The sequence below is a fragment of the Schistocerca nitens genome, chromosome 9 (genome assembly GCF_023898315.1).
Source record: "Schistocerca nitens isolate TAMUIC-IGC-003100 chromosome 9, iqSchNite1.1, whole genome shotgun sequence".
In the NCBI taxonomy this organism is placed as follows: Eukaryota; Metazoa; Arthropoda; class Insecta; order Orthoptera; family Acrididae; genus Schistocerca; species Schistocerca nitens.
Genome location: NC_064622.1, coordinates 507,344,944 through 507,371,577, shown reverse-complemented (window position 1 = coordinate 507,371,577; position 26,634 = coordinate 507,344,944). Strand labels below are relative to the sequence as shown.

Here is a 26,634-nt window from a genome sequence, read left to right as displayed (position 1 = left end):
GAGAAGCAAATTCACCAAAATTTAACGGAAAATAAATGTTTAAAAAAGGAGCTAAAAATTCGCTTCACGTCGTCGTAAGAGACAAGCCTGCCTTCCTTCCAAACTAGCTGTGTAAGCGTAGGCCACAGGTAGCTTCAATTCAAAGAAATTCTCTCGCGTGCAGAACTTGAGAACGAAAGTAACTTTAGGAAGATGTGTCACTGCCAAGTAACGCAGCCCGATGGAGCTTGGATGATACACCGAAAGAAGTGCTACAGTGCAGTACGGAAGATAACTGAAAGAAATGAGGAACGAGACGAACTGAACCACACGTTGATTCAAAGGCAATGATAACACTGAAGTCACGATGGCCTCCAGGGCACTACAGAAGATGGGACGAGGCTGTCAGTAGGGTGCGTGGTCGCCACGAACGGCGGCGCGTGCTGTGCAACGTGCTCCCCTGCTGGTACCAGTGTTGGTAAGGACCTCTTGTAGAAGCCCGGTCCGTTCCTCTAGAAACTGCTGGATGGTCGATGGTGATGTGGACGCGGTGCAGTTCGCCTCCCCAGCACATCGCGCAAGTGTTCGATGGGTTTTGGGTCGGGGAGAATCCATTCTCGTTCTCATGTATACGCGAAATTCGATGCGTTCGGGCGCAATCATTCATAAAAATCCGGATAAGTGCGAGGAAGACTCGCACACCGACGGATCCGTACAAACTTAATCACAGGTACAGGCAGTCCATCCGTCCCGGGAATCGAGAGTTTCGACGTTTTTTGCTTGTTATCGATATCGATACTGGCAAGATATAAAAATGTATGAGATAAATGGCCGCATCTATTGATTGCATTGACGTAGAACCTCAAATTTCCTGCACTGCCGGAGGGCAACGGATCCTAGTCTGTGACACGAACTTCAACTTGATAGGTGTATCCGCTGCCGAAGAAAAAGGTTCCTAACAGTCGGAGAGACACACGGCGGACAACAGAGTCATCGTGGAAGGGTTTCGTTTTTTCCGGTGCAGTCACCCCACAAAAGACGCGCGTGGGGAAGGAGTAGTGTCGCAGTAAAGATGACCGGTGAGTGTGCCGTGTTCAAAGATCTGGAGCAGTACGTCCGTGCAACATTATGCCTCCCCACACAACGTTAACCCGGACCACCATAACGTCGTGTTCGACAACGGGCGTATCCTCGAATGGCTGCACCCAGGAACATTGTTGAACACGACCCTGTGGGGAGGCGTAATGTTGCACGGACCTGCTGCCTTGCCGGCCGCAATGGCCGAGCGGCTCTAGGCGCTTCAGTCCGGAACCGCGCTATTGCCACGATCGCAGGTTCAAATCCTGCCTCGGGCATGGATGTGTGTGATGTCTTTAGATTAGTTAGGTTTAAGTAGTTCTAAATCTACGGGACTGATGACCTCAGCTGTTAAGTCATTTGGAACATTTGAACCTACTGCCTCGTCAGCTGCCACACAGAGTCCGAGCAACGGGCCGTAGCGTCGTGCTGTGATCGGCACCTTCCTCCGCTGTATTGTTTTTCTCCTCTGTTTGGTATACCTGCGCAGCGCTGGCGATACCGCTTGCGTTTTAAGTGAAACATATATACTTTGCACCAGTTTCGCCTAACTTTGTTATAGGGCGAATTTTAGGGCCTGTGTACTCAGCGTTCAACGAACCTAGACGTAAAGGACAGACACTCTGAAGCGTAATCGCAGCCATCGTCGCCCATTTTGTTGAGGCAGATTTAGTCTCGTGCAGGCGCAGGATAGGACTACTACTTGCGAAGGCGATTTATATTTGGTGCCGCGCGGGGTAGCCGCGTGGTCTTGGGCGCCTTACCACGGTTCGCGTGGCTCCACCCCGCCTCCCTCGGGCATGGGTATATATATTTGTGTGTGTGTGTGTGTGTGTGTGTGTGTGTTTAGTTCGTACCGTAAGTTAGCTTAAGATAGATCAAGTAGTCTGTGAACCTAGGGACCGATGACCTCAGCAGTTTGGTCCCATAGGAACTTACCACAGTGCAAAGTGTATTTGCGAAGCGGTAAAACGCATGTCCCTTCTCTGCGAAGCACGACAGTACTCCTTTGAAAATAGCTAACTTCATCTTTCTCCAATTCTCTGTAGATCTTTTTTGCATCGTCCACAAAAACAACTTTTTCCCGAATCATTTCATTAATGATTTGCTTTTAAAATATGAAGTGCCTTTCTTTAGCTAATTAAATGTTAGTGTTACTGATACTGCCAACCTAATATAAGAATGAGGTGCCCCTTAATTTACCAGTGACAGAGGGATTGCCTCCACCTCATTGCACCCGCTTCACGCAGAAAATTGTTAGTGTTTTTCTCCTGTCAGTATCTTTTATCAGCCTGTCGCTTTCTAATGTTTGTTCCCCAGTACCTTCTCTATATGACACCGCCAATACTCTCTCACAGTTTGATCAATGCAGCGGAACAATTTCATTCAGTATCTTGCGTTTACTTTGTTGTTACCAGTAGATACTGGTTCCAGACATTTGCGTAAACCAAATTTTATTTTACTGGAAGATGCGGACTGCATAAGTCAAAAAATGGTTCAAATGGGACTTCACATCTGTGGTCATCAGTCCCCTAGAACCACTTAAACCTAACTAACACACATCCATGCCCGAGGAAGGATTCGAACCTGCGACCGGAGCGGTCACAGACTGAAGCGCCTAGAACCGCACGGCCACACCGGCCGGCGGACTGCATAAGTGCTGCCTGTGAATAAATCTGGAAAGAAGAAATTTGCGATCCTTTCTGCCCTACAATTTTTGTTCCGTTAAAACAGCAGAAAACAAAATTAGTACAGGTATATAAAATGCTTCCAAATTTGCGGAACAAGATGTTGGTGCAATGCAAAGCGTAGGTAAATTCAGATATTTGGGACACAATTCAAGGAAAACGGTTTTCGGAAATACGCTATAGAAGAACGGATACTCAGAATGAAAACAGCGTACAATAAAACTAAGAATATCTTTAACAAAAAATTCGTATCTAAAAATCTTAAAATAAGGCACTGCTATACAGTGGGAACTGGAATGCCAGCGAATGCTTAGTATTGATTGAAAAGTTAGAAAAATTATAAAACCAGAAATATAAAGAAAATATTACCTCCTGTAAAAAGTTAAGAATTTTGGAAAATAAGAAGTGATATTGCTCGCAACAAAGAGAACATATCAGAAACAATGATGAGGAACCTATTAACAGAACGGATGACAACAGGATAACCAGAAGGATCTTCAAATACCTTAGGAAAAAAATTCAACAGCAAACTGAAATAGACAAGTTAAGAAAGACTTAGGAAAAAACTACTGATTGTAAGCGGTAGGAAAAGAGGAATGTTTAAGATGAAACTTTTAAAAATACGTGAGTTGCAACTTTGGTATTGGCAACTATTTATTTACAAAAAATACACTACTGGCCATTAAAATTGCTGCACCAAGAAGATGACGTGTTCCGGACGCGAAATTTAACCAACAGGAAGAAGATGTTGTGATATGCAAATGATTAGCTTTTCAAAGCGTTCACACAAGGTTGGCGCAGGTGGTGACACCTACAACGTACTGACATGAGGAAAGTTTCCAACCGGTTTCTCATACACAAACAGCAGTTGACCGGCGTTGCCTGGTGAAACGTTGTAGTGATGCCTCGTGTAAGGAGGAGAAATGCGTACCATCACGTTTCCGACTTTGATAAAGGTCGGATTGTAGCCTATCGCTATTGCGGTTTAACGTATCGGGACATTGCTGCTCGCGTTGTCGAGATCCAATGACTATTAGCAGAATATGGAATGGGTGGGTTCAGGAGGGTAATACGGAACGCCGTGCTGGATCCCAACGACCTCGTATAACTAGGAGTCGAGATGACAGGCATCTTATCCGCATGGCTGTAACGGATCGTGCAGCCACGTCTCGAACCCTGAGTGAACACATGGGGACGTTTGCAAGACAACAACCATCTGCACGAACAGTTCGACAACGTTTGCAGCAGGATGGACTATCAGCTCGGAGACCATGGCTGCGGTCACCCTTGACGCTGCATCACAGACAGGAGCGCCTGCGATGGTGTACTCAACGACGTACCTGGGTGCACGAATGGCAAAACGTCATTTTTTTCGGATGAATCCAGGTTCTGTTTACAGCATCATGATGGTCGCATCCGTGTTTGGCGACATCGCGGTGAACGCACATTGGAATCGTGTGTTCGTCATCGCCATACTGGCGTATCACCCGGCGTGATGGTATGGGGTGCCATTGGTTACACCTCTCGGTCAACTCTTGTTCGCATTGACGGCACTTTGAACTGTGGACGTTACATTTCAGATGTGGTACGACCCGTGGCTCTACCCTTCATTTGATCCCTGCGACACCCTACGTTTCAGCAGGATAATGCACGACCGCATGTTGCAGGTCCTGTACGGGCCATTCTGGATACAGAAAATGTTCGACTGCTTCTCTGGCCAGCACATTCTACAGATCTCTCTCTAATTGAAAACGTCTGGTCAATGGTGACCGAGCAACTGTCTCGTCACAATACGCCAGTCACTACTCTTGATGAACTGTGGTATCGTGTTGAAGTTGCATGGGTAGCTGTATCTGTACATGCCATCTAAGCTCAGTTTGACTCAATGCCCAGGCGTATCAAGGCCGTTATTACGGCCGGGGTGGTTGTTCTGGGTACTGATTTCTCAGGATCTATGCACCCAAATTGCGTGAAAATGTAATCACCTGTCAGTTCTAGTATAATATATTTGTCCAATGAATACCCGTCTATCATCTTCATTTCTTCTTGGTGTTGCAATTTTAATGGCCAGTGGTGTATTCATTTTTCACAGTTTTACTGCCCTTCACAGTAAAAAGCAGCATTCTGAATAACCCTTAGCCAGAGATGTGAAATGCGTGGACTCTCCGTAGCAACGCTGGATGTGTTGAGTGATCGAGTGGCGCGGTCTGTTGCCCGACGAATATCTGTAACAGTTTTGAAGCGAATGCCATGAAGAGCTTCGTTGAATTTTGGAATGAAGTTGACAAGGTAAGTGTGGTGTATGGTACAGCACTTCCCAGCCCCATTGATCGACAAATGAGGCAACTGGCGCCATACGGGCTCGAGCGTAGTTGTGCAAAATGATGGGATGTCACGGCAGAAAGTGTGGTCGCTTATTTCGCTAAGCTTTTCATTTCTGGAACACAACCACACTTTCTGAACGACACGCCCATCATTTTTCAGGACAGTGCTCGGGCGCGTATGGCGCCAGTTTTGACTGATTTGTAGATCGATGGGGCTGGGAAGTTGGCCGGACATGGGCCCTCTCGGATTTGGTTCCTAAATTGAAGGAACATTTCTTGGCAATCGCTTCAGAGGTGCGGCGGGCAGTTGACCTGCCCACTCGAACTATCAGCACAACTGGCGCTGCCACGCCTTCCATATCGCTGGCTGCCGGTTATACGCAATTCTGGTGACGACTTTGAACGACAGTGAGACTTTGAAACGTGTATCTATTCTGTATAAGTTGTAAATAAGCAGTTGCCAGTATTGTAAGTTCCAACCCACTTAGGAACGTATCTAGAGTGATTTCGCTTCATCATTTTGCGGTGTCACAGCTTTAGAAGAAGCGACCAAAGTGTCCTTTGTTCACTGCGACGCTTGCTCCTCCTCGAGCGTTAACCTGCGGTGGACAGCACGCTCATTGCGGCCGACGTCACGCAGCCTCTGGCAGACAGCAGTCAGAGGGAGAGCGCGCACGCTGCTCCCTGGCTTGACATTCGCGTCGCTCCCGGGCGCCGCTAAAGGTCAAAAGACGGCCGCGACCGCCACCCGCCACGTCACACGGGGTGGGGAGGGGCGGGGGGCGCCTCGCGTGATAACGCTGCCCTGGCTCTGCCTCTGCTGTTGTGGGCAGAAGACTGCTCTGCCAGGCTGTACTCTGGAGGTCCCTTCATCTCTGCATAACTACTGCAGCTACTTTCTCCCCTCCTCCCCCTCCCCCCCCCCCCTCCACACACACACATGCGCGCGCTTCCTTCCATTAGCAAACTGACGAGTCCTTGACGGCTAACGATGCTTCCTATCAACTGATCACTGCCTTCAAGAAAACTGTGCCACACATTTCCTTTTTCCCAGATTCGATTCAGGACCTCCTTGTTAGTTACTCGATCTGACCTTCTACACTGAAGCGCCAAAGAAACTGCTATAGGTATGCGTATTCAGGTACAGAGTTACGAAGTGCAACCCTTCCCCAAATTCCTGCACATTTCAATGCTCAAACTTCAACAGATGTCAACGTGCGAACCATTCAATGAAACATCATCGATATGGGCTTTGGGAGCCGAAGGCCCACTTTTTTGCCCTCTGCACGACACAAAGCTCCCAGTCCCCCCCCCCCCCCCCAAGTCTCTCCTGGGTCCGTCTACGTCGGCATTGGACTGTTGATGACTGGAAATATGTTGCTTGGTCGGAAGGGTCTCTCTTCAAATTGTGTCGAGCGGAGGTACGTGCATCGGTTTGGAGACAATCTTGTGAATCCATGGACCCTGCGTGTCAGCAGGGGATTGTTCAAGCTGGTGGAGGCGCTCTAATGGTGTGGGGCCTGGGCCTGTGCAATTGGAGTGATATAAGAGATAAGACCCCCCCCCCCCCCCATGAACCATGGACCTTGCCGTTGGTGGGGAGGCTTGCGTGCCTCATCGATACAGATAGCCGTACCGTAGGTACAACCACAACGGAGGGGTATCTGTTGAGAGGCCAGACAAACGTGTGGTTCCTGAAGAGGGGCAGCAGCCTTTTCAGTAGTTGCAAGGGCAACAGTCTGGATGATTGACTGATCTGGCCTTGTAACAATAACCAAAACGGCCTTGCTGTGCTGGTACTGCGAACGGCTGAAAGCAAGGGGAAACTACGGCCGTAATTTTTCCCGAGGGCATGCAGCTTTACTGTATGATTAAATGATGATGGCGTCCTCTTGGGTAAAATATTCCGGAGGTAAAATAGTCCCCCATTCGGATCTCCGGGCGGGGACTACTCAAGAGGATGTCGTTATCAGGAGAAAGAAAACTGGCGTTCTACGGATCGGAGCGTGGAATGTCAGGTCCCTTAATCGGGCAGGTAGGTTAGAAAATTTGAAAAGGGAAATGGATAGGTTAAAGTTAGATATAGTGGGAATTAGTGAAGTTCGGTGGCAGGAGGAACAAGACTTCTGGTCAGGTGACTACAGGGTTATAAACACAAAGTCAAATAGGGGTAATGCAGGAGTAGGTTTAATAATGAATAGGAAAATAGGAACGCGGGTAAGCTACTACAAACAGCTTAGTGAACGCATTATTGTGGCCAAGATAGATACGAAGCCCACACCTACTACAGTAGTACAAGTTTACATGCCAACTAGCTCTGCAGATGACGAAGAAATTGAAGAAATGTATGATGAAATAAAAGAAATTATTCAGATTGTGAAGGGAGACGAAAATTTAATAGTTATGGGTGACTGGAATTCGAGTGTAGGAAAAGGGAGAGAAGGAAACGTAGTAGGTGAATATGGATTGGGGCTAAGAAATGAAAGAGGAAGCCGCCTGGTAGAATTTTGCACAGAGCACAATTTAATCATAGCTAACACTTGGTTTAAGAATCATGATAGAAGGTTGTATACATGGAAGAACCCTGGAGATACTAAAAGGTATCAGATTGATTATATAATGGTAAGACAGAGATTTAGGAACCAGGTTTTAAATTGTAAGACATTTCCAGGGGCAGATGTGGACTCTGACCACAATCTATTGGTTATGACCTGTAGATTAAAACTGAAGAAACTGCAAAAAGGTGGGAATTTAAGGAGATGGGACCTGGATAAACTGAAAGAACCAGAGGTTGTACAGAGTTTCAGGGAGAGCATAAGGGAACAATTGACAGGAATGGGGGAAAGAAATAAAGTAGAAGAAGAATGGGTAGCTCTGAGGGATGAAGTAGTGAAGGCAGCAGAGGATCAAGTAGGTAAAAAGACGAGGGCTAGTAGAAATCCTTGGGTAACAGAAGAAATATTGAATTTAATTGATGAAAGGAGAAAATATAAAAATGCAGTAAATGAAGCAGGCAAAAAGGAATACAAACGTCTCAAAAATGAGATCGACAGGCAGTGCAAAATGGCTAAGCAGGGATGGCTAGAGGACAAATGTAAGGATGTAGAGGCTTATCTTACTAGGGGTAAGATAGATACTGCCTACAGGAAAATTAAAGAGACCTTTGGAGATAAGAGAACCACTTGTATGAACATCAAGAGCTCAGATGGAAACCCAGTTCTAAGCAAAGAAGAGAAAGCAGAAAGGTGGAAGGAGTATATAGAGGGTCTATACAAGGCCGATGTACTTGAGGACAATATTATGGAAATGGAAGAGGATGTAGATGAAGATGAAATGGGAGATACGATACTGCGTGAAGAGTTTGACAGAGCACTGAAAGACCTGAGTCGAAACAAGGCCCCCGGCGTAGACAACATTCCATCGGAACTACTGACGGCCTTGGGAGAGCCAGTCCTGACAAAACTCTACCATCTGGTGAGCAAGATGTATGAAACAGGCGAAATACCCTCAGACTTCAAGAAGAATATAATAATTCCAATCCCAAAGAAAGCAGGTGTTGACAGATGTGAGAATTACCGAACAATCAGTTTAATAAGCCACAGCTGCAAAATACTAACACGAATTCTTTACAGACGAATGGAAAAACTAGTAGAAGCCGACCTCGGGGAAGATCAGTTTGGATTCCGTAGAAATACTGGGACACGTGAGGCAATACTGACCTTACGACTTATCTTAGAAGAAAGATTAAGGAAAGGCAAACCTACGTTTCTAGCATTTGTAGACTTAGAGAAAGCTTTTGACAATGTTGACTGGAATACTCTCTTTCAAATTCTAAAGGTGGCGGGGGTAAAATACAGGGAGCGAAAGGCTATTTACAATTTGTACAGAAACCAGATGGCAGTTATAAGAGTCGAGGGACATGAAAGGGAAGCAGTGGTTGGGAAGGGAGTAAGACAGGGTTGTAGCCTCTCCCCGATGTTATTCAATCTGTATATTGAGCAAGCAGTAAAGGAAACAAAAGAAAAATTCGGAGTAGGTATTAAAATCCATGGAGAAGAAATAAAAACTTTGAGGTTCGCCGATGACATTGTGATTCTGTCAGAGACAGCAAAGGACTTGGAAGAGCAGTTGAATGGAATGTATGGTGTCTTGAAGGGAGGATATAAGATGAACATCAACAAAAGCAAAACGAGGATAATGGAATGTAGTCGAATTAAGTCGGGTGATGTTGAGGGTATTAGATTAGGAAATGAGACACTTAAAGTAGTAAAGGAGTTTTGCTATTTGGGGAGCAAAATAACTGATGATGGTCGAAGTAGAGAGGATATAAAATGTAGACTGGCAATGGCAAGGAAAGCGTTTCTGAAGAAGAGAAATTTGTTAACATCGAGTATAGATTTAAGTGTCAGGAAGTCTTTTCTGAAAGTATTTGTATGGAGTGTAGCCATGTATGGAAGTGAAACATGGACGATAAATAGTTTGGACAAGAAGAGAATAGAAGCTTTCGAAATGTGGTGCTACAGAAGAATGCTGAAGATTAGATGGGTAGATCACATAACTAATGAGGAGGTACTGAACAGGATTGGGGAGAAGAGGAGTTTGTGGCACAACTTGACCAGAAGAAGGGATCGGTTGGTAGGACATGTTCTGAGGCATCAAGGGATCACCAATTTAGTATTGGAGGGCAGCGTGGAGGGTAAAAATCGTAGGGGGAGACCAAGAGATGCATACACTAAGCAGATTCAGAAGGATGTAGGTTGCAGTAGGTACTGGGAGATGAAGAAGCTTGCACAGGATAGAGTAGCATGGAGAGCTGCATCAAACCAGTGTCAGGACGGAAGACCACAACAACAACAAGAGATAAGAATCTAATGGGTGACACGTACGTAAGCATCCTGTCTGATCACCTGCATCCATTCATGTCCATTAAGCATGCGACGGACTTGGGTAATTCCTGGTGGACAATGCGACACGCCACACGTCCAGAATTGTTGCAGAGTGGCTCCAGGAACACTCCTCAGAGTTTATACTCTTCCACTGGCTGCCAAACCTCTCCCAGCATGAACATTATTGAGCATATCTGGGATGCCTCTGTCTGTGGATCCCAGACAAAATAGTTATTTGCATATAATTTTACTGCTGTAGCCAAAATAATTATTGTACTTAAAAGTTCGCAACAAGTCGCTTGATTATATAAACGAGTATGAAGTTTAAGCTATTTAAAGTTGAGAAAATCGAATTTATATACCACCTGAAATTTTTATGCTAACGTGTGTATTCAACACCTCAAAACAAAGTTCTCCAAAACCCTTTACAAATTTATTCTGTATTAATGTTGTTACGATGTATATTGTTCGTACTTTGTGGTAATGTTTCTCTTCTGCTACGTGATCCTCGCACCAGTAGTTTCCAGACGTCTTATTTGTTTACAAAATGTGACAATATACATATGATGTGTTACGACAAATGGTTCAAATGGCTCTGAGCACTATGCGACTTAACAGCTGAGGTCATCGGTCCCCTAGAACTTAGAATTACTTAAACCTAACTAACCTAAGGACATCACACACATCCATTCCCGAGGCAGGATTCGAACCTGCGACCGTAGCGGTCGCGCGAATCCAGACTGTAGTGCCTAGAACCGCTCGGTCACCCCGGCCGGCTGTGTTACGACAGTGAAAGAAACGTGTGAACACTGTAGGTGCTCTATATACTTATTTTATTTATTTTTTCCGTTAGGTATACGTTTAGGTTTTTTTTTTTTCAAAAGAACCCATACCATGTTCTGAAATAGTGTTTTGTTTCTCCATTAGACAGTTCCTCCAAAAAATCACACACGCACATGTCATACTAATAAATGTAAATCCACCTGATGATGGAGCTTTAAACCTTTGAAACGCATAGTGGTGATAAATAAATAGTGACTGGTAACATTAAACTTGTTGTTTCATTTAAAGGAGTGTTGAAGCAGAAATGACCTGTCGATAGACTACACAGCTCCTGCTAGTTCCGCAGTGCAGACGAGTAAGCGTTCGAGAGGCTTGATACAACGACGTATCCTGGCGGGAGCGTGTTTATAACGCAGTAGCCGGTCGACTTGCCTTACCGTTTTAGAATATTTCTCGTATTATTTTGCGAAGAGTTCCAGCCTCAACGCTAACAAGCATTGTATCACTGTACTCGTCTTTTCAATCGCTTTCCGATTCCGTTAAAAAAGTAAATAATTTTATTTGAAAAATTACTGGCGCAATATCTCGATCGATACAACAGGACACTTTATAGCTTACCTCTTAGTGTACTACTATTTCCCAGATATCTCGTTTAGAGACCTAGAGCCGTGCAAGAAATGAAGAAGGTGTTACGTCTCTCATGACTCGCCCTGTACTTAACGCGTTGACAAGCAAAGTTGTGTAAGGCGTGTCGGCTCGTTCTGTGTTCTTATACCTTTGCGTACTGGCGCAATACGTCTCTGTCTAGTTGCCGGGTAGCGCTTTGGTCGCCTTTTAGTTGAGTCTTTGGTTGTAGTTTCTTGGAGTGGGTTGTCGACCACATGGGCAGGCAGTCGTTTACGGTCAGGGAGGGAGAGAGAGGGAGAGAGAGAGAGAGAGATGGTTCAAATGGCTCTGAGCACTATGGGACTTAACATCTATGGTCATTAGTCCCCTAGAACTTAGAACTACTTAAACCTAACTAACCTAAGGACATCACACAACACCCAGCCATCACGAGGCAGAGAAAATTCCTGACCCCGCCGGGAATCGAACCCGGGAACCCGGGCGTGGGAAGCGAGAACGCTACCGCACGACCACGAGATGCGGGCGAGAGAGAGAGAGAGAGAGAGAGAGAGAGAAAAGAGGGACATATAGTGACCTGTTCACGGAGATTACTGGCGCACTATTGTCTAAGCAGCTGGTGGTCGGTGGAGTTGTGTTGGTCGAAAATACTTTGGCCCAATGTCGACGCAGTCGGTTTAGCCTGGATTAAGGAGGCATAGTTGCTTATGTGAGTGTTGCTCATTTATGGTACCGTCTATTTTGCCCTTTGGGGGTAACGTATTCGTTAATTGATTGACCCATGTGCTCCCGCGTTGAGCATGCTCCCGCCACGCTTAATAGCCCATGGTTCTCCGTCACTCTGTCTCAAGTATTAAATGTACCTTTTGGTGCCTCTGTCTGAAATTAGATTTCTTTTAATTGTAACTTGGTCAGTGTCTCTTTATCTTGTCATTCGAGCCTGAAAATAATTATGTTCTATCGTGTAGGCGCCTTTTAAATATATAGGCCCTAAATAGATACGTACAGTGAAGAGCCAAAAAAACTGGTACACCCGCCTAATATCGTGTAGGGCCCCCGCTAACACGCAGAAGTGCCGGAACGAGACGTGGCCTGGACTCGACTGATGTTTGAAGTAGTGCTGCAGGGAATTGACACCATGAATTATACTCGACTGTCAATAAATCCGTAAGAGTATGACGGGGTGGAGATTTCTTCTGAATAGCACGTTGCAAGGCATCACAGATAAGCTCAATAATCCAGAATGAGATTTTCACTCTGCAGCGGAGTGTGCGCTGACATGAAACTTCCTGGCAGATTAAAACTCTGTGCCCGACCGAGACTCGCACTCGGGACCTTTGCCTTTCGCGGGCAAGTGCTCTACCATCTGAGCTACCGAAGTACGACTCACGCCCGGACTAGTTCTGCAAGAACTAGTTCTGCAAGGTTCGCAGGAGAGCTTCTGTAAAGTTTGGAAGGTAGGAGACCAGATACTGGCAGAAGTAAAGCTGTGAGGACCGGGCGTGAGTCGTGCTTCGGTAGCTCAGATGGTAGAGCACTTGCCCGCGAAAGGCAAAGGTCCCGAGTTCGAGTCTCGGTCGGACACACAGTTTTAATCTGCCAGGAAGTTTCAAGCTCAATAATGTTCATGTCCGGGGAGTTTAGCGGCCAGCGGAAGTGTTTAAACTCGGAAGAGTGTTAATGGAGCCACTCTGTAGCGATTGTGGACGTGTGGCGTGTCGCATTGTCCTGCTGAAAATGCCCAAGTCCGTTGGAATGCACGATGGACACGAATGGATGTAGGTGATCAGACAGGATGCTAACGTACGTATCACCTATCAGAGTCGTACATCGTATATCACTCCAACTGCACACGGCCCACACCATTAGAGAGCCTCCAACAGCTTGAACAGTCCCATACTGACACGCAGCGTCCATGGATTCATGGGGTTGTCTCCATACCCATGCACGTCCTTCCGCTCGATACAGTTTGAAACGAGACTCGTGCGACCAGGCAACGTGTTTCCAGTCATCAACAGTCCAATGTCGGTGTTGACGGGCTGAGACGTAAAGCTTTGTGCCGTGTAATCATCAACGGTACACGAGTAGGCCTTCGCTCCAAAAGCCCATATCGATGATATTCCGTTGAATGCTTCGCACGCAGACACTTGCTGATGGCCCAGCAATGCAATCTGGAGCAATTTGTAGAAGGATTGCACTTGTGTCACTGTGAACGATTCTCTTCAGTCGTCGTTGGTGCCGTTCTTGCAGGATCTTTTCCCGGCCGCATCGATGCTTAACCGGATTCCTGATAGTCACGAAACAGTCGTTAAATGGTCGTACGAGAAAATCCCTACTTCGTCGCTACCTCGGAGATGCTGTGTCCCATCGCTCGTCCGCCGACTGTAACATCACGTTCAAACTCACTTAAATCTTGATAACCTGCAATTGGAGCAGCAGTAACCGACCTAACACTGCGTCAGACACTTGTCGTATATAGGCGTTGCCGACCGCAGCGCCGTATTCTGCCTGTTATATATCTCTGTATTTGAATACGCGTCCCTATACCAGTTTCTTTGGCGCTTCAGTGTATAATCCAATTGTCATAGACTACAGCCTTTACCAGAATTTCAATTTGTTTAACCACTGCTGTATAGAACTGCATGTTTGCTCAGGTTGATTCCCGTGCGAACAGCAGAGACAGTTCCTGAATCAGTACGAAAGTGAGTACATCGAGTGTTACTAACGTGTTAATGATGAGCGTCATTGTATTGCAGTTATTATTGTTAAAATTGACGCTTGCACGAGTACGCTCTCGTTTGTGAATCGACAACGTCTCTTTCTTATTATCGGACTGACATCTATTCGTGCTTCGACGTGGCATGGTGAACATTAGCAGCTATGATAATGAACTCGCGCACATCCTGTTGCGTTTTTGGTACCTGTAAGTACAAAGTTACTGCCCTTTTTGTATGTCAGGAAGCCAATTGTATTGGATAAAATTGTGAATATTTTTTCGGTTCCGTACCTCCATCGGTAAAAACAGAACCCTTATAAGATCAGTTTATGTCCGTCTGTCTATCTATCGGACTGTTAAGATTCCTATTTCTCAGGAACACGTAGAGGTATCAAGTTGAAAACTGTCTCATGTTAAGGTCTCTGATGTCTTGGCTCTGCAGAAAATTTAAGCATGCAAGTCAACGCAGTTACATATTTTGATGTCTTGCCAGTATGGATATGGATAACAGGAAAAAAATGTCGAAAATCTAGTTTTCCGTGATGGATGAACTATCTGAATACATAGTGAAGATTGTACGGAACTCTCGGTGTGAGAGTCCTACTCGCAATTACACGGGTTTTTAATCTTTCCAGAATGAGATTTTCACCCTGCAGCGGAGTGTGCGCTGATATGAAACTTCCTGGCAGATTAAAACTGTGTGCCGGACCGAAACACTAACTCTGGACCTTTGCCTTTCGCGGGCAAGTGCTCTACCGACTGAGCTACCGAAGCACGACTCACGCCCCGTTGGTAGCGCACTTGCCCGCGAAAGGCAAAGGTCCCGAGTTCGAGTCTCGGTCCGGCACACAGTTTTAATCTGCCAGGAAGTTTCATATCAGCGCACACTCCGCTGCAGGGTGAAAATCTCATTCTGGAAACATTCCCCAGGTTGTGGCTAAGCCATGTCTCCGCAATATCCTTTCTTTCAGGAGTGCTAGTTCTGCAAGGTTCGCAGGAGAGCTTCTGTAAAGTCTGGAAGGTAGGAGGCGAGCGAGGTATTGGTGGAAGTAAAGCTGTGAGGACGGGGCGGTAGTCGTGCTTGGGTAGCTCAATCGGTAGAGCACTTGCCCGCGAAAGGCAAAGGTCCCGAGTTCGAGTCTCGGTCCGGCACACAGTTTTCGTCTGCCAGAAAGTTTTGGGTTTTTAATCTGTTCGATTTTTAGATAGCATATGATAATGGGCAATCGTGTAAAATGCAATAAATATCAATGCCGCTACTTAAATGTCATGCCTCTAGCCTTCAGTCAGTTCGTGGCTGTGATACTCCGCCTGAAGAAAAATCACGTTAGCCATATGAAGCTGATAGTAAATGAAGCGTAATAAAGAAAACAGTTTGTGCAATGGACGTGGTGCAGAGAACTGGGAAATGGTTGGGAAGAGAATTTCGTCACTCCGCGACACGGGTGGGCTCCCGCTGTCATGTTGGAGGGGGAGGGAGTGAAACACAGTGGGAGTTACGAAGCCGTCTCTCTCTCTCTCTAAGTCACAGCTCGGGTCGAGAGCGGTCGTCATTTAATTAAGTGAACCAGCTGTGCAGAAAATTAAGATCGCCGCGGCTGTGCCGGGGAATCCAGCCAGATGGAGATGAATCCTGTGCTCCGGGGGAGCTCGGCGCCAGTAATTACATTCCGCGAGCCGACCTGAGCGACCCTGCGACCGTGCGACGGCGCCTGCGCTCAAAAAGACCCGTCTCAGCGTGACCGCGCGTCTCTGTGTCGTCGCGTTGTTATAAAGCCCGCCGCTCCAGCTACTCGCTGGATGTCGAGTCTCGCGCGTTTGTGGATGTGCGAGCCGCTGGAAATTTTCATTACTACTGCAGTGCACGAGCAATGCCTTGCTGGCTCGTATGCAAGCCTTTGGAATCCGCAGCTACGGCTGTATGAGAAAGGTCCTAGTCCCGAACGTTTTGGTTATTAAAATGCTACGAAACGTCGTTACCTCGCTATTCAACATTTTCATATTACTTCAGTTCAGGAATGTGACGCCATTTTCTCTTTTAGCGACTCCGTAATAACGTCTAGCGTTTCTCGAGATTCCGCTGTCAAAAATTACTATCGCTCTCCGCCACGCCATTCTGTAAAGAGTCAGGCTGTACGAATGAAACGTCGCAAAGTTTTGGCATGTCAGGTGGAAAATTGTCGTTGATCCATTATAGTCTGATGTAAATTTGGACTTATTTTAAAATAATTATTGTAAAAAAGCTGACACGTCCAGAAAATAGTGATTAGATGGTAATGAAACTGCTTTATATTCATAACGTGTTTCGCGGGTAGCCTGTCACCCTATGCCACAAAGCAGTAAGAGTACAGTGCTGTGACGAGGCTGTCTTTCGACCCGTAAGGCATCAAGTTACTACAGTCACGTAAGGACAGAAATAACGGTGTGGCATATAGACACCTACCATTCGTTTGCTAGTTGTCTCTGTGTACTTCTGTTACATCAATATAGTAACGTCGTGTCTTGTAAGTCTACTCATAGAGCGTTGCGGTCGTGTGGTGGGCTACGTCTGAAACGCTCAACGAAAATAAGAGTTCCGTTAACATCCGGTGACTACTTTCTGCGACCTGTGAGCTTTTTTTAGACTCATAATGAAAATCATCAGAAATGGTCACCCGCCTCCTGCACGATTTCCTGTCGTAGTTACAGCAAAGTGGCGCTTCTCTATCCGCTGCGGTAGAAAACTGTATGTACATCGCACAAAAAACGCGTTAGAAATTTAGAATTGACTTGAGGTATGGATGTGTCTGTAACATGACAAATATCTGTCCTTAATTTCAATTAGTGCGTCAAACGTATCACGCCATATCTCGACAGCTGTTGTACACACAAAAACACTTTATTTGTTAATTACCAAAATACCTCTCTTGCCAAGTTCTCAAAGTTTTTTTCGGATTACGTTTGCTATATGTGAGTTTCAGAGAACTGCGCTCTTTCTCTTTTTTTAAAAATTCCTAACATATGGCGTTTAAAATCTTTAAATCACTACAAACCACTTAAAAATTAAGAATTTCGGGGTATGTCTAAATAGTGTGTGTTAACTACTCTGAAGATCCAAAAAAATTGGTACACATGCCTAATATCGTGTAGGGCCCCCGCGAGCACGCAGAAGTGCCACAACACGAAGTGGCATAACTAATGTCTGAAGTAGTGCTGGAGGGAACTGACACCATGAATCCTGCAGGGCTGTCCATAAATCGGCAAGAGTACGAGGGGGTGGAGATCTCTTCTGAACAGCACGTTGCAAGGCATCCCAAATATGCTCAATAATGTTCATGTCTGGGGAGGTTGGTAGCCAGAGAACGTGTGTTCCTGGAGCCACTCTGTAGCAATTCTGGACGTAAGGGGTGTCTTACTGTCCTGCTGGAATTGTCCAAGTACGTCGGAATGCACAATGAACATGAATGAATGCAGGTGATCAGACAGGAAGCTTATGTACGTGCCACCTGTCCGAGTCGTATCTAGACGTGTATTCCAATGTCATTGCACACGCCCCACACCAGTACAGAGCCTTCACCAGCTTGAATAGTCACTGCTGACATGCAGGGTTCAAATGGCTCTGAGCACTATGGGACTTAACATCTGAGGTCATCAGTCCCCTAGAACTTAGAACTACTTAAACCTAACTAACCTAAGGACATCATATACATCCTTGCCCGTGGCACGATTCCATCCTGCGACCGTAGCGTCGCGCGGTTCCAGACTGAACCGCCTAGAACCGCTCGGCCACAGCGGCCTGCCTGACATGCAGGGTCGAAGGAGTCATGAGGTTGTCTCCATACCCATACACGTCCATTCACTTCATACAATGTGAAACGATACTCGTCCAACCAGGCAACATGTTTCCAGTCATCAACAGTTCAGTGTCGGTGTTGATGGGTCCAGGCAAGGCATAAAGGTTTGCGTCGTGCAGTCAGCAAGGGTACACGAGTGGATCTTCGGCTGCGAAAGCCCATAGCGATGTCGGAGATTTGATATTTTACCGGATTCCTGATATTCACGGTACAGTAGTGAAGTGGTCGTACGGGAGAATCCCCACTTCATCGCTACCTCGGAGATCCGACGTTCAGACTCACTTAAATCTTGATAACCTGCCCCCGTAGCAACAGTAACCGATCTAACAAGCGTGGGAGACACTTGTTGTCTTATATAGGTGTTGCCTACCGCAGCGCCGTATTCTGCCTTTTCACATATCTCTGTATTTGAATATGCATGCCTATAGCAGTTTGTATGGCGTTTCAGTTTATTTTGGCGGAGCCGTCTCAGAGGGCTTGCGGAGGTCCAAGGCTCCGCGGAGCAGACTTCGCGTGGTGCTGGCCCAGAACGTCAATATAGACTGTGTGCAGTGGCGTGTACTGAGCGATGCCGTGTTGTTGTGTTGCAGGCGGAGCACGGGAGGCGTACACCGCTGCTGCCGACACACCCATGGAAGCGCACCTGCGGCTCCACTGAAACGTGAGTACACCGGACAGTACAGCAGAGCGGAGGGCTTCGGCGGTGAGGATCCGCGGTCACAGGGCTGCCCGCCGCCCGCTACGGGAATTTCCAATCTGGGCTTTTTGTGGCTCCGGCCGCGGGTTGTGATTTATTGCGGGCCTCGAGCTCTCGGCGTGTCCGCGACGCCGCGTTATTGATGACGCGCTAAATCCGGAGCCCGTCTCTCCCCCCCCCCCCTCCCCCCTGCCTGCCCTGCACCCCAATGTACTCGCGCACACGCCCACACCACTGGTTGGTCCGTGATGCATCTCCCTCCCGGCCCTCGGTTCAGAAGCTACCGGCCAGAGGGGAGTGTGCTAAAGTGTGCGTCATTTACGACGGCGGCCGAGTTTAAGTTCGTTCTGCGCACCTGACGTCACAAAACACAGTCAGCCAATGGACAGAGAACGACGTTGCCAGAGCTCGACTGCAGTGTACAGCACGGACGAGTGTCTTCTTTTCGAAACGTTCAGTCATAAATAAAGTAATTGAACAAAAGCAATGTCTTGATAGCAGACTTTCTTTTATAGAAAGTTTGGAAAAAGCATTCTTTATACCAATTGCTTCATATTCTATTAATTAATTAAACCAAACAAGCAATAAGCCTCCTAATTCAGGCGGTAGCAAGGAAAGGTGCTTGTATCATTCTCACTAACCGCTTTTTCGTAATTAAGATCAGCAGTAATTGTTTATTTCCTATTGTACTTCGACGAAACGTGAGTAATTCATAGTCATACCAACAGTGTTTGTCGGTATTTTGCGTGATATGTTAAAGTCCTTCGGAAGATCTATTAAATGATGAGCTGCGTTAGCGTAATGGTTAATTTGTTGGGATGCTGAGCGAAGAGTTCTGAGTTCATACCGTGTTCGGTGCTTAATATTTTCTTTATTCGTCTGAATGTAATTTTTTGAAATTTCTAGTGGCAACTAAAATCGACCATACTCTTCAAAATTTTGTGCAATAGTTTACTACATCTAATGCTGCACAATAACTGCGTCGTACATCGAAACAAAATTAAGCCATTTATGGGGGGAAGGTATCAGTCAAGAAGATGTGTAAAAATCAAATTATTGGGCCAAATAGTTTTTGTGAAATCGAATGATAAAGTGTGTCGAAGCAGTCGAAACACCGTGTGTCTGCACAGGCGAACAGTGCAGCGATGACAAAATCGCGCACAGCGCGGAATGCGGGGAGCACGTCTCTGTAGCAGCGAAAGGGTTAATGCAGCCGTGGTGCGCGCTCCCCCCCTATACGTAAGTTTGCGAACTATACTATGGCGCTGCTTTTCTTGGCGCGTGCAACTGGCAACGCAGCAATATCCCGCGTCTGGGCGGGCATGCGCGAGCCGCCAAGTTAAAGAATTGAACTATAGCAGCTGCCAAGGGGATCGTCAGACGTGTTAATCCCGGATTTTGGTAAATCTTAGGTACATTGTAAAGGGGCCTTTCCTGAGTACTTGCCTATCGGCTTTCCTTACTACAGTCGCTAGTTTTAGAGGAAACCGACGTCTAAGTTGTCTGCGCCGGGGAGACCGGACCACATTTACGAGGATTATTTTGCGGAATTTTTTAAATTTTCAGATTAGATTAAATGTGCTTAAAATTGTTTAGGCTTATTAACGAGGTTATTAGAGTAATCTCATGTGATTCTGACTCTGCGTTTAAGAAAAATGGCTCTGAGCACTATGGGACTTAACATCTGTGGTCATCAGTCCCCTAGAACTTAGAACTACTTAAACCTAACTAACCTAAGGACATCACACACATCCATGCCCGAGGCAGGATTCGAACCTGCGACCGTAGCAGTCGCGCGGTTCCGGACTGAGCGCCTAGAACCGCGAGACCACCGCGGCCGGCTCTGCGTTTAAGAGTGCAAAATACTTTCAATTTATGCTCCATTCGAGTGCATAAACGTGTTCCAGGTACAACGCACGTACGGCAGCGCGTTTACGCGTGTCGTAAAACACGACAATGAGTATACAAAACACAGCACTGAAATTTTCAAAATATGTTTTATTGGTAGTCACTGAACATGGTAAAACACAAAAATTTTACTCGCAGTAAACAAATTTTTCACTGACTTTTTTAGCATAATACGGTCTACATAGAAGTTTGAATGTTATTTAAAGGGCTCTTCATCGTCATTGTCCAAAATGAAAGCTACGCACACAAAAAATGTTTTTCCTGTGTCACAATCCTTGTGCGCCCACCTTTTACATCTATGTACCCATTCTTGATTTCTTTTTGATTGCTTGTATCGTTTCCCGCAGTAAATACAAAGGTAATTTTCATCCTTTTCATCAGACAGCTGCTGGCAGTAAGGGCAAGAAAGAACTGCCTGGAACATTAGTTGAGACGGGAGTACTTGGCAACAGAAGCTTTGGAAGGAGACTCAGGGGAACGAGGAGATACAAGGCGATAGACGACGTAAAGGGAAGCGGAAATTACACCTGGAGAGATGAGGCAGCGTGGAGTCTTGCCATGTGGAAAACTGCCATTTTTACAGAATACTAATGACGACATCAGAAATAAGCCTATTCACATTTTCCCTTGTTCTTGCTTTTAGTAGTTTCTTCCACTTATCAGCCCTTGTTCTTGCAGAATTAGTTCTTTCGACTTGCGATTCATTAGATTCAAATAGCCTTCTTAGCAATTTCTACCTTTTATTCTCCATTGCCTTCATTTTTTTTAGACTGAGTTTCCAACTGCTGTTGTCTTAAAGTTTCACTCAGTGAGGTGTCAGTTACGATGGCGGTGCAAAACATTGCGTAAACATACACATGCATACACACACACACACACACACACACACACACACACACACACACACAATCCAGAGGCAACATATTGCCCAACATCGCGTAATCTTAGGTCTCTCTGGCTGAATACCCCTTATTAACATTATCATTATAAGCCGCAACTGGCGAAGTGTGAGAAAACAAAAAGTGTCAGCATCTATGTCAAAGCTAACATGTGTGTAAATGTCTCAAACAGCATTGTTTTTCCCTTGAAGCTTTCTGTTCAGTTGATTAAAATGGAGAACAAAGTCCACGTTTCAACGTTGCGAACTGATGTTCATGTGTCTTGTCCTTCAATTTATCAAATTGTGCACCAACCTTTTTTTTTTCGGAGGGGCAACGATTATTGCATAAGAACAGCAATAACTTCGTTAGAGTTTAACACACGTTGGATTGTTGTCTTTTTCTGCAACGACATATTTCATGCTCCCTTTGTTTTACTCAAGATACAACATTCACTAACAATTTTACTCTTTTTAGTTTCAACGGACATAAAATTCGTGTTCGAAAGGAAGAAAACTTAAAATAACGACACAGGAAACACAGAGAGGAAGCCATAGATGGCTGCAGGCAGGAAACGCTCGGGGTGGCATCTTTATGAACTAAAGGCAATGTTCCTAGCGGCATCACTTAGAATTACACGAGCGAGAAGAATCACACGGTGCTTTAGACACTCGTCATCCACATGACTTTCCCGCTCAGTTTTGTCTGACAGGGCAGGACTGAGGTCGCGCCATTTTCAGTACCTTTCTGTTAATTCTCCAGCAGTTAGCATTAGCTTTCAGTTACAAAAGGTACATTGTTTGTGAAACATTATTGTAGTCTGGAGGACGCCAGTCATCCGCGAGAGCTCTGCTGCCACAATCTGAAACAAAGTAATTATTAGATTCAATCTTTTATGTGCGTAAATAGGGACTAATTGAAACTGACTGCAGTTACCTTCCGTGTTATCTAGTATTTTCTTTATTTTCAGATTGTGGAAGAAATGTCAAAAGCAAAAAAACCTCGGACAGAGTTTTGTAGAGATCCCAATGTATGGTTGGAATGGTTCAATGAGCTGAGTGATGAAGATGCTCACAGTGATGGCGCTGACTCAGAGACTGAAGACTGTGTTCATGAAAGCGGCCATGATTCAGGAACAGAACAAGAAGTGCCACAGAATGATGAATATGAGGCCCAGGAAGAAGTAACTCAAGAGGAAGCATTTCTTTTAGCGAAACATGGAATAACTAAATGGAGGAAAAATAAATATCCTACCATTGTTAGAAGCAGATCTTGTAATATTATTACGCATTTGCCTGGACCAAAAAATCAAGCTCGTATAAAAAAGAAATAGAAATTCTGAATTTGTTCTTGGATGAAAACATAATAAGCATTATCGCAACATGCACTAATATATCCATCAGTGAAGTTTGTGGTAACTTCTCTAGGGAATGGGATGCGATAGAGATCAGAGCTTTCATTGGTTTCTTATATCTGTGTGGATCTTTGAGATGTTCTAGGAAGAGTATATCGAAATTGTGGGATAACTCAAAGGGAAATGGCTTGAATCATGTCATTTATGCATAAGTGAAAACCGATTCAGGTTTCTGTTGAGATGTCTTAAGTTTGATAATATCCGTGATAGAGGTGTCCGCAGAGAGACTGACGGGTCCTATCAGAGAGGTACTTGAACTATTCACGAACAATTGCCAAAAATATTTTTTGCCTAGTGAATATCTTACTGTTGACGAACAGCTTTTGGCATTTAGAAGAAACTGCCCATTCCATTCAGGCAATATATCCCTAGCAAACCAGCAAAGTATGGATTAAAAGTTGATGTAAAAACAGCTTACACTTTGAATTTAGAACCGTACGTCGGTAAGCAACCAGAGGGACCATCTAATGCCAGTAACTCAGCTGAAGGTATTGTTCTTTAAAAGACTGTGGGGATGTCAAGAAACACGGCATCTACCTGGGAACTCGTGTCTGTGGCCCTCTGAGTCTCTCGTTTACCGTAAGCAATAATTTCCTCTGCGAAAGTGAATAAACAACGATTTAAAGAGTCAGGCTGTAAGTAAAAAAAAAATCCTATCTTTAAAATGAATGTAGCACTACAAACATATCTCACAAAACGCAAAGCAAATTTTTCGCATTAACTTAAGAATGATGGACAAGACCGACACGCCCAAATATTACGTTGCGGCTATACAAGCCAGTAAAGCGACTGTTTGAAGTCATAGCGCCACATTCTCTTACTTACCTTCTCCAAGTAATTTCAGTGGAGTTTGTTTAGTTACCACTTATTGCTAGTAGCGAAAAATACTGCGTTTGATGCTTTTGGTCACATGTACAGTTACACTGCAGCCTTTATATGAACCGCCTGTGTGTAATAAACGTCTTAGGCGTGTTCAGAAATTTCCCAGCGTATTTTCGAACTTTTGTTTCTTTTTGGCAACACTCAAGTCTCTGTCCTTCACAGCAGTGACAACTTCAAGAGCAATTACGTAATGAACTTATCTGCCTCCTCGCGATACTGGACGGTTCCGTGTTCATTGCGATTCGTTTGCTCTCGCCTCGCGACATTTTAATTTTCTAGTAGCGGTTTGGGCACGGATAATGTCTCTTTGTGTTAGCTGCGACGTAAGTCTCAAAGAACTATACTGTATGGTGGATGTTACTGAAAACGTATTAAGCCATAGCTGATTTTTTTTCTTACATAACGTGACTGTAATTCACTGGAGAACAAATACAAGGGGACTTCAGTAAGTAACACATTATTATGGCAGGCCAGGTTATTTTTATTGAGTGCTGCTCTGCACTCAAATACGTTGCTGTTTTTCAACACACTGTAGTAATGAGAGGTCTCCGTTCGCTGTGGGAACCTCTCATCGCCGGAAAATCTCTTTCCCCACGTGTTCCTTCCGCTTACCGAAAAGGACGAAATCGCACGGTGAAACATCTGCACTTCGCTGACAGCATCACCCACGTCTCTGCGGCCTCGGTCAGACCGTTGGCTCCACTTTAGTAAACCTGGACGCGACAACGCATTTGTTGCGTACACCGCCAGAATCACACTTAAACTTCCCAGTTACGACGCCGTTTCTCTCGCACAGTGCGAAGCACGGGTTATCTGTGCCGATGCAGAACTCTCCCTGTGGAAAACCTGGAACACACACTCTTCTTTGACTATGCGCCACTCTTGTTTCGCAATGGTCCTAGCGTGGAACGATTTATGCAACTTAATTTTTGAAGTACTTACTTATTTTATTAATTTACTGATGCTTTTCAGCCACGGGCACAAGGCACTGATAAAGTGATACGTAATATCTCGTCAGTGTTGTCGGTGCAAATCATTAGCGACCCAGTTGACAATTACTTTAGTGTCTAGTACGACTCTTTCTAACGGATCTTTTACTTATGCCAGCGTGATATGATAAACACTTATTATCGTCTTTGCACCAAGGACGCTACTGTAAAGTTATTTACAAGTACAAATATACACTGAACAGCCAAAGAAACTGGTACACCTGCCTAATATTGTGTAGAGCCCCCGCGAGCACGCAGAAGTGCCGCAACACGGTGGCATGAACTCGACTAATGTCGGAAGTAGTGCTGGAGGGAATTGATACCATGAATCTTGCAGGGCTGTCCAGAAATCCGTAATAGTAGGAGGGGGTGGAGTTCTCTTCTGAACAGCACGTTGAAAGACACCCCAGATATGCTCAATAATGTTCATGTATGGGGAGTTTGGTGGCCAGCGGAAGTGTTTAAACTCAGAAGAGTGTTCCTGGAGCCACTCTGTCGCAATTCTGGACGTGTGGGGTGTCGCATTGTCCTGCTGAAATTTCGCAAGGACGTTGGAATTCTCAATGGACATGAATGGGTGCAGGCGACCAGATAGGATGCTTACGTCAGAGTCATATCTAGACGTATCAGGGGTCACATATCATTCGAGCTGCACACACCACACACCACACGCCATTACAGAGCCCCCACCAGCTTGAACAGTCGCCTGCTGACAAGTAGAGTCCATGGGTTCATGAGGTTGTCTCCATACCCGTACACGTCCATCCGCTCGATACAATCTGAAACGAGACTCGTCTGACCAGGCAACATGTTTCCAGTCATCAAAAGTCCAATGTCGGTGTTTACGGCCCAAGCGAGGCGTAAAGCTGTGGGTCGTGCAGTCATCAGGGGTAAACGAGTAGACCTTCGTCTCCGAAAGCCAATATCCACGATGTTTCCTTGAATGGTTCGCACGCTGACGCTTGTTGATGGCCCAGCACTGAAATCGAAGGTTTGCACTTCTGTCACGTTGAACGAGTCTCTCGACTCGTCGTTGGTCCCGTTCTTGCAGGATTCCTGATATTCGCGGTTTACGCGTCGTACGGGAAAATCCTCCTTCATCGGCTACCTCGGAGATACTGTGTCCCATCGCTGGTGCGCCAGCTGTAACACCACTTTCAGACTCACTTAAATGTTGGTAACCTGCCGTTGTAGCAGCAGTAGCCGATCTAACAACTGCGCCAGACACTTGTTGTTTTATATACGCGTTCGGCAGCGCCATATTCTGCCTGTTTACGTATCTCTGTATTTGAGCAGGCATGAATATACTAGTTTCTTTGGCATTTCAGTGTGTATACGCAAGACGTTGTAAATGTGAAACAGATTTTAAAGCCCAGTAATTGGCTGTCTTGGTGGTTGTTGCAACATTTGCGAAGACCAGGTGATCCAGCTAACCAGGTGATCAAGCGGGCACACTTCGGGCAGCCCGTTTGATGTTCATCATCTGGAAGCGGGTCACATCTCCAGTAAAGAGCCCCAGCGCTCCACGTTTGGTTTGCACCTGGTCACAGTACTTCGCAGTCTGTTCAGCGTCTTCCATGTCTGTTAGGGTGGTTGGAATCCGGCAGCGGGCGCTTCCTTTTGGTTTTGGCTATTACTTGTACTTGCCTTATTTCGCCACAGTTCTATTCAGCAAGCACAAGGTGAGGATGTAATTGCTTTAGTAGTTCGAAGAAAGTTCGCTCTTTCTTGATTTTAGCCTAGGACGTGATGTATCGCTTCCAGACATGGGACGCCTGGAATCATTTTCGTGTTTTTTTCTTCCTAACCTTTGCCGCTGTTCTTCGTCTGATATCCGGGGGTGACATGCCTACAGGATGATAGATTTTGTCGACTGGAGTTGGTCGCGGCAAGCAATTATAATGCTGCCTGTCTCGTTAAGAGCGTTGCCAACGTGTCTGGAGTTCTGCCAGACTG

General features: G+C 45.6%; 1 long non-coding RNA gene across 1 annotated transcript in view; it reads left to right on the top strand.

The window, feature by feature from the left end:
* LOC126203868 (uncharacterized) overlaps positions 1-26,634 on the top strand; it is a 564,020-nt gene that overhangs the window by 212,589 nt on the left and 324,797 nt on the right. The window contains exon 2 of the long non-coding RNA XR_007540400.1: positions 18,501-18,571. This is a non-coding gene — a long non-coding RNA (uncharacterized LOC126203868). The remainder of the gene's footprint in view (positions 1-18,500; positions 18,572-26,634) is intronic.